The 14740-nt window shown below is 44.1% G+C and overlaps 1 protein-coding gene across 3 annotated transcripts in view; it reads right to left on the minus strand.

Moving 5' to 3' along the window:
• The window catches only part of LOC144786032 (lysosomal alpha-glucosidase-like), an 828834-nt gene that overhangs the window by 419149 nt on the left and 394945 nt on the right, over nt 1–14740 (minus strand). The window lies entirely within an intron of this gene.

The following is a 14740-nucleotide window of genomic DNA, read 5'->3' on the forward strand; positions in this document are numbered from 1 at the left end:
GCGCTAACTGTGTCCTTTTCTTTTACACACCAGAGCGGGGCCTCTACTTCCCGAGCAGTTGCCGGGCGAGGTGAGGTCTTCACCCACATAAAGCTGGGTGAGTATCACGACGAGGAAATGCCTCTCAGTGATGAAGCTAATATGCTTAAATGTTGGGCAGAACGCAAAAATGTTCTTGCAGGTGTTCCCTGTCTTGGAGGTGTGTGTGGTTTTTTTGCATGGTTACATGTGTGTAAATGAATACACTGTATTTTTTCTTTGTTTTAACAGGAAGAAGAACTTCTCCTGTGATCAGTGGACACTGGGGTTCCAAGTTGTGAGGGGAGACAGGTTTCTCTTGAGTATATCACATGGTATCGGTTCAACGTATTTTCTCTTACATGTGTATACACCCCCTAAACTGTGTTGCAGTAGCTTAGCATATATATTTTTTCAAGGTCCTGATGAAAGCTGGAGCAATACTCCTGTTAGCTGAAACTAGTCGACCACTTGCACAGCGCCACTATGTAGTTCTATTTACCCACTACTAGGCGTGTTTTTAATCTTGACACCTAGCAACTTTTCATATCTAGGTAGCCAATTCTATTTAGCACCTTTTCAATAGCACTGCACTCTTTTCCACAAATCTCAACATTAGTATTTTTGAGCACTACTGTGGCTATGATTGTCGCTCTCCACTTATGCACCGCCATGAGATGGCTCAGGCGACGTGTGGAGCGATCACTGATCCCCATATGATGATATGCCGCCATATGGGTGGTCTGATGGGACTTCTATAGCCCAGTAGGACTTTCTTCTCCTTTTCACACATTTGCCCGTGTGATTGCCGCACACTATCCAGGACACTACACCATCCTTGACCTGGTCCTCTCTCTTTGTGTTGTTCATGTTGCTGTAAGGGGCATGAGTCGACAGGTCGTTAAAATATTTCCCCTCTTGACCCTCCGCACATTTGTTTTTGAGTATTTAGAGCAACGTCATGTTGCGGGTCTATATATGGCAGATGTAAACCCATCTTTTGTTTGCATCATGTAGCTCACCCAGTTTAATTGTGTTTGGCTCCTTCTGCCCGCCTCCCCCGGCTCCGTCCGTTCCATTAGCTGTCCTCAGCCAGCTCTCTCTTTTGTAAGTGCTGCGGCACTACACTATGTTATCATGTTGTAATCCAACACTCTTTCGATTTCAAGCTATTTCATTTTTTGCTTGGTATTGTACACCTTGCTTATATGAGATATATCTGCATTGCACTGGCAGTCTTACTTCACCGTCTACAGTACTGCCTTATGCATTACAACTGTCCCGACACTGTCGATCTATTTTCCGTTTCGTATGCAGTGATGTTTCACTGACAGTCGATCATAAAATTTAGAGGCAGAATCTTGTTCCCTCCTCTAAGATAGGCATTATCTAGCACTTGGAGCACCATTGCACCGTATATCCTTACTTTAACTTTGAGGATCACTGGAGACGCCTCCATCTGGTTTCACGCATGCGCGAGGGAATAGAGTTTCCTTTAGACACTCCCGCGCATGCGCGCCTAGATCAGTGCCGGGCCTCGCGAAATGGGTCCGCCCGGCTCTCAATTCATTCGCCTTTGATTAAAACAGAAGTGAGTATCTTGCTCACTCATAGGCGCTTTCATATAGACTTAATCAGTGACCACATGGCCACGTTCTATGCATATATTGGCTGACGAGCGCTTCAGCTTGAATTTATAAATGAATCAGCTGGACCTATCTGTGCCTCCCCTTCCGCTCGGTTTCAAACGCGAGGTACCGACGGACAGGTAAGCTTTGAGGGCCAAGATAGTTCATTTTGCAGCACTCTCTCTCCTTTTGGAATAGTATCGACATAAAGTGGTTTTCTATACTGTCTATAGCAAGGTGTTCATACTGGTCCCATAGGTTCCTACTGTAGTTACCCATTCTGGCGCTTATAATACCACTCATAGGAGGCCCTCAGACTTTGTGGTTTTTTGGCTCAGATACAACAAAGCACCCTGAGTTGAGCACAGTATCGGCCATTGGTGAACTTATGCCTGCTAAAGGTATCATTCCGATTTCAGTTTTTCCACCTCAGGGCAACTAGTTACCACAGGCATCTAGGATTTTATATTGCATTAGCATAAGGTTTCTACCTTAGGGCATCATTCCACCATATAACTGATGGTGGAAGGGTGACGGAGGGAGCTCACTGGCGGGTTAGACAGGAGCCTGTCACACTTTTATTGGGTCAGTGTGTGTATAGCGATTCCGCTGGACACAGGAGACGTGTGCGCTAACTGTGTCCTTTTCTTTTACACACCAGAGCGGGGCCTCTACTTCCCGAGCAGTTGCCGGGCGAGGTGAGGTCTTCACCCACATAAAGCTGGGTGAGTATCACGACGAGGAAATGCCTCTCAGTGATGAAGCTAATATGCTTAAATGTTGGGCAGAACGCATAAATGTTCTTGCAGGTGTTCCCTGTCTTGGAGGTGTGTGTGGTTTTTTTGCATGGTTACATGTGTGTAAATGAATACACTGTATTTTTTCTTTGTTTTAACAGGAAGAAGAACTTCTCCTGTGATCAGTGGACACTGGGGTTCCAAGTTGTGAGGGGAGACAGGTTTCTCTTGAGTATATCACATGGTATCGGTTCAACGTATTTTCTCTTACATGTGTATACACCCCCTAAACTGTGTTGCAGTAGCTTAGCATATATATTTTTTCAAGGTCCTGATGAAAGCTGGAGCAATACTCCTGTTAGCTGAAACTAGTCGACCACTTGCACAGCGCCACTATGTAGTTCTATTTACCCACTACTAGGCGTGTTTTTAATCTCGACACCTAGCAACTTTTCATATCTAGGTAGCCAATTTTATTTAGCACCTTTTCAATAGCACTGCACTCTTTTCCACAAATCTCAACATTAGTATTTTTGAGCACTACTGTGGCTATGATTGTCGCTCTCCACTTATGCACCGCCATGAGATGGCTCAGGCGACGTGTGGAGCGATCACTGATCCCCATATGATGATATGCCGCCATATGGGTGGTCTGATGGGACTTCTATAGCCCAGTAGGACTTTCTTCTCCTTTTCACACATTTGCCCGTGTGATTGCCGCACACTATCCAGGACACTACACCATCCTTGACCTGGTCCTCTCTCTTTGTGTTGTTCATGTTGCTGTAAGGGGCATGAGTCGACAGGTCGTTAAAATATTTCCCCTCTTGACCCTCCGCACATTTGTTTTTGAGTGGGCAAGACAGGAACTGCAAAAGCAAAAAGCTGCACTAGTGGAGTTCCAACCACGGCAAACGGTGTGGGTTTTGGAGATAGTGGCACCAATGGCTCTCCAGGAGAAATGGAGTGGCACTTACCACATCTTCTAAAAGAAAAGTGAGTTCACCTACTTGGTTGACCTGGGCACAAGCAAGACCCTCAGAAGGGTGATCCATGTCAACCGTCTTAAGCTTTTCCATGACAGGGCTGACATCACTATGCTGATGGTGACTGATGAGGATCAGGAGACAGAGCGTGAACATCTCCCTGACCTCCTCTCTTACAGCCCCAAAGATGGGTCAGTGGATGGAGTTATCTACTCAGACATCCTCTCTGCCCATCAGCTGGCTGATTGCAAGCACGTCTTGCAACAGTATGCTTAGCTCTTTTCCTTGACCCCTGGTCAGACAAACTGGTGGACCCATGATGTGGACACTGGTGACAGTTCACTTGTCAAAAACAAAATGTATTGACAGTCTGATCAAGTCAAGGAAAGCATCAGAGCCTAAGTCAGCAAGATGCTGGAGTTAGGGGTATTGAACCCTCTGAGAGTCAAATTGGCATGACACCAGGAGCAAAAGAAAAGACCACATTCTCCACACCTGACGGGCATTATCAGTTTACTGTTATGCCCTTTGGTTTAAAGAATGGCCCTGCCACCTTCCAAAGGTTAATAAACCAAGTCCTTGTTGGATTGGAGTCCATTAGTGCAGAATATATAGATGATATTGCTGTCTTTAGCTTCACCTGACAGGATCACCTGATCCACCTGTGGAATGTTTTGAAAGCCCTGCAAACTGCAGGCCTAACTATCAAGGCATCCAAATTCCAGATAGGGCAGGGAACAGTGGTATACGTGGGCCACCTTGTTGGTGGAGGCCAAGTGCAACCCTTACAGCCCAAGATCCAGGCCATTCTGGACTGGGCAGCTCCAACAACCCAGACACAAGGAATATGGGTCCATTGTGACTCCTGTCACAGACCTCCCCTCCAAGATGCCGCCCAAAAAGGTAAACTGGACGGTTAGCTGTGAAAAGACTTTTGACACCCCGACAGAGGCAATATGCTCAGCAGCAATTCTCAAAGCTCCAGACAATACCAAGCAGTTCTTAGTGAAGACGTATGGCTCTAAGATAGGGATATAAGCAGTCCTATCCCAGACCAATGATGAAGGCCAAGACCAACCTGTTGCTTTTCTAAGTAGGGGGTTTCTCCCTAGGGAGCAGCGATATAGTGCTATTGATTGGGAGCCCTTTGCTGTGGTTTGGTCCCTGAGGAAGCTGAGACCATACTTGTTTGGTACTCACTTCCTAGTTCGAAATGACCACAGAACTCTCAAATAGCTAATGTAGATGAAAGGTGAAAATCCTAAACTTTTGAGGTGGTCCATATCCCTACATTGAATGGACTTTATAGTGGAACACAGACCTGGGACAGCCCAAGCCAATGCAGATGGACATTACATGCTCTTCTACTTCGACAAAGAAGATTCTCTAGGGAAAGGTTAGTCTCATCCTCTTTCGTTTGGGGGGCAAAGGGGTGTAGGAAAGGGCCCTCTTTTTGCATGGTTGCCCCCACTTCCATGCTAAACTGTTGATGTACTTTGAGTGTGCCCTGGGTTCTTGCCAAACAGGTACCCAGGGCCTATGTTCTTTCCCTAAACTGCATTAAAAACAAAAACAAATTGCCACTCTTTGGCTGCAGGTCAGTCCCTTGTAAGTGGTACCAAGGGCAATGTGACCAGGGAAGGCCTCTAAGGGCTGCAGCACTTATTGTGCCACTCTTAGAGGCCCTGAACCTGTACACACACACACTGCCATTGCAGCCTGCATGTTTTGGTGCAGAACAAAGTGAAGAGTCGACATGGCCCACATCCCTGTGTGCCATGCCTACCACCCACTGTCCTGGCATTGGTCAGCCAACCCTCTAGATGGGTGCACTATACCAGTGGTCAGGGTACAGGTGCATTAGCCCTGTAGCCATACAGTGTCTAAGCCAATTCTTAGACATTGTAAGTGCAGTAATGCCATTAAGAGTATATTGTGCTGGGAATTTGTCATTACGAACTCCAAAGCATCATAATGGCTTTACTGAAAGCTGGGAAGTTTGGTATCAAATGTCTCTGCATATTAAACCCACACCGATGCCAGTGTGGGATTTAATGAAAAATGCACTCAGAGGGCATCTTAGAGATGCCCCCTGAAAAACAACCTAACACTAGTGTCCACCACCAGACATGTTTTGGAACCCTGTGTCGAGAGCATGCTGTTCTCGGGGGTCGGAAACAATGCACATCCTGGGACGAGGTGCCAACCCTCCTTCTCCAGGATGGCCTTGGTCCACAAAGGGGAAGCTTCAAAGGCTTGCTGCCTTTGTGAGTTACCCCAGGCCTTTGCTGCTTCCAGCAACTGGCCCCCAATGGTTCTGACCCCACTTTGGACGTGGGAATATGCGGGAAAACAAAGTGTGGAAGGGAGGAGTGCCCACCTTTGCCAACCCCACATCTCAGGTGGGGGAGGCCAGGTGAAGCACAACTCTCAGTCCATGCTATCTTGCAGATTGGGGGACCCAGCCAACAAGAGTGAGACACATACCTCCCTCCCACTGGAGGGTGGCGTAATAGGGGGTGAACCCACCCTAAGAAAGGGAACCATTTTCCTACATGTAACGCTCCTAAATCTAGCATTTAGGGGCAACCTTGAACCTTGCCTCCTCAGAAACTAATCCACTAGAAGAAAAGAAGAAGGACCGAAGAATCCGTGCTGAAAATAAGAGGAGGAGGACGAGGACGCACACTGACTTGGCCCCAGCCCTTCTAGCCTGTCCCCACCTTGAACCTACTCCAGCAAAATCCCGGTGTGTCCTGCAGCCAGCAACCTCAAGAACCCCGAGTACCTGCCCTGCCTTCAAAGTCAAAGACTTTGTTTCCTGTGAGCACCGGATTTGCTCACCAACAGACTCCTGTCCCAGCCAAAACCGTGAGTCTGCCCCACTCTGCATCCGACGCCTGCGGCATGAGTTCAAGTGGCCCAAAACCACGTGATGGTCTTCCCGGCGATCTGATCATCTCTGACCTGCCTCGGATCTCCAAGCGAAGCCTGCAGCTCCTTTCTGGAGGATCCCCCCGACCGGAGCTGGCAAGAAAACCTGCTGCCTAAAGAAACCTCTGCGCCCGCAGTCCCACGGCCTTGGGTGGCCCAACCAACAGTGTACCAGCATCCCAACTTACCTCTCCAACTGGTAGTCACCTCCAGTTGATCTTCGTCCCCGAGCCTGCAGTCTTTGTTGCAACCGGAGAATCCCCATTGAAAACAACAGGGCAACAGACACCAAACCAGCACCCTGCACCCAGGCGTCGCTGCGGGTGTACTTTGGGTGCTAACTCGGATACCCCGTTGCCCGGAGCCTAACACCAGGAGCTTTGCTCCCACAACCTTGTGGCCTGCTCGTGAGCAGCCACCAACCGGAGGCCCCCTATCCCCCCATTGGATAACATTGGGCCTCAGCACTCTGCACCCGGCAGCCCTAGTGCCACTGAGGGTGCTTTGAGAGTGCATCCCTTTCCCTGGTGAACCCTGGTTCTAATCCCAGAATACCAACTCCCACAATCAAGTACTTACCTGTTGACCGATAACCACATTTTCTCCATAGGAATACATTGACTGGTTTCCCTTGACATTTTTTCTAAGTGTGGAGTTGGTTTTGTATGAGAACTTGAAAAACTGCAAATAACTAAAAACTGCTTTACTTAGCTTTTTCCTTAGGAAATGTCCCAGTGTGGTATCTAGGCATATCACACGGAGTAGAAAAAGTAACCCATAAAGCAATCAAAAATAATCTAATAGTAATTTCCACTGCATTGAAAAGATTCACAAACCTGTAACAAAGACATTTTCATTCAGCTTGGTTGTATTGGTCAACCTGCCTTGAAAAGTACCATTTACTCTTACCTGTGCCAGGCTTGCTTGGCTCTAGAAAATAAATATAACTAAATAATATATTATTTTTTTTTACAAACAAATTGGTCTGAGTTCAGTCTTTGAGTGTTTGACATCATTTGTTACCTGAGTGTGTATAACAAATGCTTAACACTACCGTCAGATAAAGCCTTACTGCTCACCGACACTATCACAAATGGAGAGTAAGGTGCTATCTACTTTTACCTCTGCCTACCTTTGGGGTTCCACTGGACTGTGCACACTAAATCTCATTTTGGTATAGTATATACAGAGCCAGCTTCCTACAGCCTTAAATCAGAAATTGACGCAAGGAAGCATTTTGCGCTCAAATATATTGCTAAATGATCGCTCTGCATTACAATTAATTATGGGTAACTTTGCACCATTTTTCCAAAAATGTATGTAATTAAGCAAAAGCAAATTTCACAAACTTTCCACACTCCTAATTTGAAATTACAGCTAGGATTAAACAGTGTCAATAGAATGCTTGCACATTTGTGTTGTAAGGTACTGGGGATGCAGTGTCTAAAGTGGATTCCTTCATCGTATGCGCTCTGCTGTGCATTATAAAAAAGAACCAATCATATGCAGACCAGTCTCACAGTCTCCAAAGAGTAGTCTAAATATTGCAGGACTTCCGGGAAGATGCTTTGCCTTAAATAAAATATGGGTTTTAATCCACTAATACTGTACCAGTATATTACTAGGGGTATGGGCAGATGCCCCCGTCACAGCAGGAATCCTGCTAGACCTGCTGGAGGTTTAGGCCTAACAGAATTCAGGTCATTGGTGTGGTATGAATGCAAAAGTGGTGCCTCACGTGTTTTTAGTAGTACATCATAGTTGACATCACTTTTCCTGCCTAATCAAGCGTGATGTTCAAAGTCTGTTGCCTGGACCAGATTGAAAGGATCCACTACACTTCTGCTTCTGTCATGCTTGGCACTTGGGCAGAGTCTTGGGACCTGGTATTAGTCACTTCTCATGTAGATATATGCACTATGGGAAGGAAGCTGAACAATGCAACGGTCTCGTCTTTGCAAAAGTTAGAGATATTGGCATTGTAAATTACAATATTTTTAGTTATGTGTTGGTTTTGAAAACAGATAAATAAACGGCATTGTCATTTACAATGCCAATAGCTTAATCTCTCGCAAATGCGAGACCTATTGCATTTGCACCCACACACACACAGAGCCACACACACACACACAGAGCCACACACACACACAGAGCCACACACACACACAGAGCCACACACACAGAGAGCCACACACACACACAGAGCCACACACACAGAGCCACACACACAGAGACACACACACAGAGACACACACACACACACAGAGCCACACACACACAGAGCCACACACACATACAGAACCACACACACACACACACACACAGAGCCACACACACATACAGAACCACACACACACACACACACACACAGACACCCACACAGAGACACACACACAAACAGAGAGCCACACACACAGAGACACACACACACACAGAGCCACACACACACACAGAACCACACATACACAGAGACACATTGACTTAAGTACCACAAAAAATGTTTCCCAAATGTAATTGATACCACAATATCCTGGAGATCCAGGTGCTACTAGAGGTCCTGGACTCAGACACAAATCCATTCTGCAGCAGTACTGCAGTAACTAGAAATGTTACGGCAATTCACAGTTCGACTGATACAAACTCCTAGAATGTCTTCCATTCAGACGTCCTTCACGGAAAAACATCTACTAGAATATATCAGCCCCACTGGAAAAGTTGCCACACACGTGACGGAAGTACTAAGTAATGCAATAGAGTCCTGACTAAGCAGAAACACACCAGCCACAACTTTTAAAGCCAATCATACAAAACAATAGCAAATTAACGCAAATTTGCATTTTCAGCACAGTCGCCCTAGATTAATTGCCTTTTTCTAGACACTACTTTTGCTGGCTTTAGGACTTTAAGCACTTTATCACTGTTAAACAGTAGTAAATTGCTTCAGTTTCCCTCTAAATAATGTGCTTTACATTGGGAATACGTATTTAACTTCCTGACAAGAGCATTGCAAATGGTGCCTTATGGGCACCTATAGCGTGGATAGTTAAATCCGATGTGTAGAGTGCAGTGTGTATTTACACCATCCACATATATGACATGAATGAAAAAAGTACCAAATGATAATCACATTTATGATGCAAGAGACACAGGAAGAACCACAACAATTAAAGACAGCCAAAATGAGTACCATGTTAAACACATTGTAAATACCGCAAACCAAAGCAGAAAACTGTTAACAAATCGATAAACCTTGAAAAATACCCTGCGATTTAATAAAGAAATATGCAATTTTATGTCTAGTTATTCATAGCTTTCACTTTATTCATCTACTATTTCACCTCAGATTTAATACGCATTCACCATGTACTCCTCACTGATTACGTTGGGGATCTAAAGACTGATCCAAAAAGTACAGTATTCAACCTGCATGCAAAGCTCAGTCCAGTCCACTTCTTGAAGCACTTAATACAGAATTTTGAAGCTGACCTCAGATACAGGATTAATGCTTCAAAATAGTCTATTCTAGCCACTTGCGAAACACTGAAGAAAAGAACAGCTACCCTGAAGGTTGTGGGTAACAACTAGCCAGAATATCACCAAACCACCCTAACCCAAATAGATCCTGGGAAGGGATGTAACAAGACAGCTTCATTCAGGTCTACAAAGGGCACCAAATCCACTCTTGCTAATGTAAGAGATCGCTTTGTCGTGTTGGACAAGAACATGCAATCACATTTCTTAAATGTTGATATCTCACCAGCCTGTAACACAGCACAAACAACATGTTACTTAGAGATATACCACAGCCTTCCTTCCTACTACTGGAAATAAGTTTGGATTGTGGGAAAAAAAGTACCATCAACAGGTGACCTGTGATATGACACTGGTGCCATCTGTTTCCTGTCAGCTTTTCATTAGTTCAGTTCAGTAATTCTTTATTCGATGAAAAATATACATCATAAAAGTACACAATATATACAAGATAAACATAGAATTAAATTACAGCTAACAGTCATCTGGAATTACCATTACAAATAGATAAAAAAGTTAAAAAAGGCACATACACATTTTTTTTTTTTAAAAGATCACATAGTTTTATCTAACTCCTCTTGTGTTTCTTAGCCTCACGGAAAGCCCCAGGAAGTTCATAATACAATGGAGAGTCCATGGGTCATTCGCTCTTTGTAAATAGAGTAAAGCCGTTTTAGCGTGCCTGAATTTTTCTCTCTTTAAAATTTGTATCAAATATTTCCACCGGGGAAATTTAAAAAAGGGGCACAGCAGTACGAAATGAAGGGTGTCTTGCGGAGACCTACTGTCACAGCCGCAAGCACCCTTCTGGGCAATTGTTGGAGTAAATCCTGCAGGATCCGCTAATAGGTGTGGTAGTAAGTTAAACCTAAGGCGGGTCATTAAAAATCTATCGTGTGTATTATGAACCAGGTACAAGTATGGCTCCATGCCCTCATTTTTTATAAGACTGAGGGCAGGTACAGATTGTTTGATTGTGTCCTCTGCTGATCTGCAATTCACAAAATAATCACTTAACAGTTTTTTTAATTTTTAGTTTATCCGAGGGTACAATGAGCTTAGGGTTGATTAACAGATCCTCCCGATCAACACTTTCCAGGGTTGTCTTGACATAATTTATCCCTGGGATGTGTAACCCTTTATCCCTCTGCAGGCAGGCAGGTGACCTGAGACATGACACTGGTGCCATCTGTTTCCGGTCAGCTTTTCATGATCTAAATGTACACTTTGACAACTCCTACAGGACGACCAGATGCGCTTCAATATATATCCAGCACCCAAATCTATATCCAATCCGTTAACAGTCCAACAACCCAGGCCAGCAGCTACATGCCTGGTCTGGGTGTTCCAGTCGATGAAAGAGAGCTGATTGAATTAAGACAAGACATGAGCCTTGGTGCTAGAAGAACCAGACTTTGACTTGCTACCCTTTGATTGGCCTCCTAATGACGGAGTATCTCAAGCTCCTCTGGTGTAAGAAAGAAATATGAAAACTATTTAAGCTCTCCCTCATTCACCAATTAAATGCATAGATGAAGGACATCAAGCTAGAACTCTGCTCACAACGTAAAATCCTCCCAAACTACGAGGCCCACTATGAGGTGAGTCTGAGAAAAGTCTTAAGCCCACCTCGATCATTTCATCATTGCTTAAAGGTGCAAGACAGGTTGCAAAAGTTTTTGACATCCGGACTACCAGAATATGGTTGTCTTTATTTGTATAAGCACAAGTATATGTTACGAAGACTGAAAACTTCACTGACTCCTACTAGAAACAAAATCTAGCTTTAAGATCAATACACCTTAGAAAAGACCTACTAGTACTGGGTCACTGGGATTTGACACCTTGACCTCTAAGAGGTACCTGCGCTCTGCAATTCCACACCCTTTGAAATGGGTAATAAGATGAAGTATAAATGTACAACTGTGGGGAGTAGAAGGTCACAGCCGATGGAATGAATCGAAGACTAAACTGATAGCAGGACCAATCTACAAGCTCTCGAGACACAGCCCAAAAACAAACCAACAACTAAACTCCATGTAAAATTACAATTTTTTTTTTTAAAGTAGCCTTGACAGGAGAACTATGGATTGCAAACATTGCTTTCCCACCAACAAAACATTCAAACTCTGGTATTGCTTCAATGTGGAGGAAAGTGCAATATGTTTAACATTGTGCATTGCACCGCCATCAGCAATGGTTGACTTAATTACGCTACGATCACCTGCATTTGTTGTTTTTGTTTTTTAACAGATGTGCAATCCTGCGAACTGAGGTACACTTATTTCGAGTGACACTCCAGCTCTAGCAGTTTTTCTAGTCCCACAGCGAGGGCACGGCCAACTACGGTTCGTGTATTAAATTAATTTAAGTTACAAAATGATCACATAGTCTGTCAGTCTGGGCCAGAGAATCAGCATATCCAGCTGAGTCGCAGATTATAAGGGGCCCGAACAATTCCACAAACTATTATGCCAACTACCACCGCCACCACAGCCTCTTCTCCGTTCCCCGCTACTTAATCTCCCTCTGCATACCTCGCTGTTCTGGTGTTTGAATGTTTCCAAGAAAGCAACTCCACAGCAGCCTCTGCCGCCATGTTCTTCTGTTTTGGAACTCAGGTTGTCAATACCGGGTCATATGGTAGTACATCCGGAGCACCCAGGTCTGTAGATGCTTGGGAAAGGGAAAGAGTTAAAAATAGAAAAAGGACTGCCAATAGGATTTCTGATTATCGGAAATAGTGGCCATCTTGAAGATACAACGCTTCGGCCAATCACGGACTAATCCGCTGAATATCGTAATTTAAATCCCGAATTTCATAAGATTTTCAGTTTAATAATGGCTTTTTAGAAATTACGGTAAATTATTTAAGCAGCAATGCACATCAAACTATTTACAGTTAAGTATTCTGATATAGCTATCGCGATCATAAAAAACAAAACTTTAACCGAACTATACAAATTATGTTTGAGAAATTAAAATTATTTCTTGCCGCTTGCATCAATTTAACCTTAGTTTAAAGGTACCTGCGCTCTGCAATTCCACACCCTTTGAAATGGGTAATAAGATGAAGTATAAATGTACAACTGTGGGGAGTAGAAGGTCACGGCCGATGGAATGAATCGAAGACTAAACTGATAGCAGGACCAATCTACAAGCTCTTAAGACACAGCCCAAAAACAAACCAACAACTAAACTCCATGTAAAAATAAAAAAAAAATAAAAAAAAAAAAGTAGCTTTGACAGGAGAACAATGGATTGCAAACATTGCTTTCCCACCAACAAAACATTCAAACTCTGGTATTGCTTCAATGTGGAGGAAAGTGCCGGCCGCGGGTCCCTTGCTGCGGGTCCTCGTTGCTGCTGCTACTCCCCCGGTCCCTCTTGTCCCGGTGCTCATCCCCAGAATCCAGGCTGCTGAAATTCCACATGATGAGGGTCTGCACGAGCAGCACTGTGAGTGCGGCGAGGATTCACACGTGAACCTTGGACCACGCCATGATCACCACCATCTTTCTACAAGGTCATGCAGAAATACCTCGGAGAAACGCCCCGTCATTTTCCGACTGGAGGGTGTGTTTCTCTTTCTCTCCTATTCCCATTGGCTGGAATGTAAAATTCCAGCCAATGGGAAGAGGAAAGAAAGAACCTAAAAAACACACCCCTCAATCCCGAAAAAGACGGGGCTTAAATGGACAGACACCCCTCTTCTCCAATGGCTGGCCTTCGTTTAGGAGGCCAGCCAATGGAGAAGAGGGGCGGGTTCAAGCCCCACTCTGGAAAACAGAAGATCTCGCCAGCGAGACTGCGCAAGCGCAGCCTACGCAGGCCGATACCTAAAAAGAGGCAAAGAAAGGGATGCAGTACTAAAATTTGTTTTCATGCACCGCAGATCATACGCCTCAAGCTAGAATTAACAATGGGGGTGGTAGGAAACACAAGAGACTCTCATATGAAACCGTCACATTGAATACTGATCATTTACCATTGTGTTAAAATACATGCCTACCTTGGTATGTTTTGGGTATCTGTATGTAACAAGATCAATACTTGTGTCTTTCACTGCGCCATACCTATTGACCTGCACACATGCGCTCACTCACTTATGAAAAATCATACATTTGTGGCACGGGCAACTCTCCTAGTACCTCTTTTGCAGCATCTTCAGCTATTCCAGTATTGACTGTGGTGCTTCTCGTAGCAGCCTAGTGATAACTAGGTGCATATCTATTCTGAAGTGTATATAATTTACACGTCCCAAGCATAAAGCAAATGTTTTTAGATGTCTTTGCCAGATTGGAAAGGGGACACGAGAATATAATGTAGACTTGTATAATTGCAAAAACATACTGTCATACATGAACCTTCTAGAAATTCAAAGCACCTTGAAAGAATCATGAAGGTCTGCATACTTAATCTTTCGCTTTGATTTGATTGTCGTTTCTGGTTATGTTTATTCATTATAGAAATGTTAATCACTCCTATCTTTTATTTATAGGACATTCCTCCTCTATTTTGCACCTTTTCTGTACTTTCTTTGACCTCGCTTCCAAATTTTGCCCACAGGCTTGTGTTTAATGCAAAGACAAATTATTGACTGTTGCATAACCATGATTATATTTCGGTTTGTTTACTTTATAAAGTGTGTTATTGTTCGCAAATATTTTCAAGTTGTAGAATTTCTTGTACTAACTTAAACCTTCACTTCAATGAATGTTGACTAATCAGATGCCCTTTATTAGAGTATTTTGCTGCCAAGAAAATCCTTAAAAAGACAAAACAAAATATATGATAGACAAAAGCAGAAATATTACCAATGAGCCAGTAGGTCTATGAGCCTCAACAGTCAGATATGTCAAGGGACAAGAATTAGGAAAGTTTGAGTCAATTAAGAGAGGAGTGG

This window comes from Lissotriton helveticus, chromosome 10 (assembly GCF_964261635.1).
Source record: "Lissotriton helveticus chromosome 10, aLisHel1.1, whole genome shotgun sequence".
Lineage (NCBI taxonomy): Eukaryota > Metazoa > Chordata > Amphibia > Caudata > Salamandridae > Lissotriton > Lissotriton helveticus.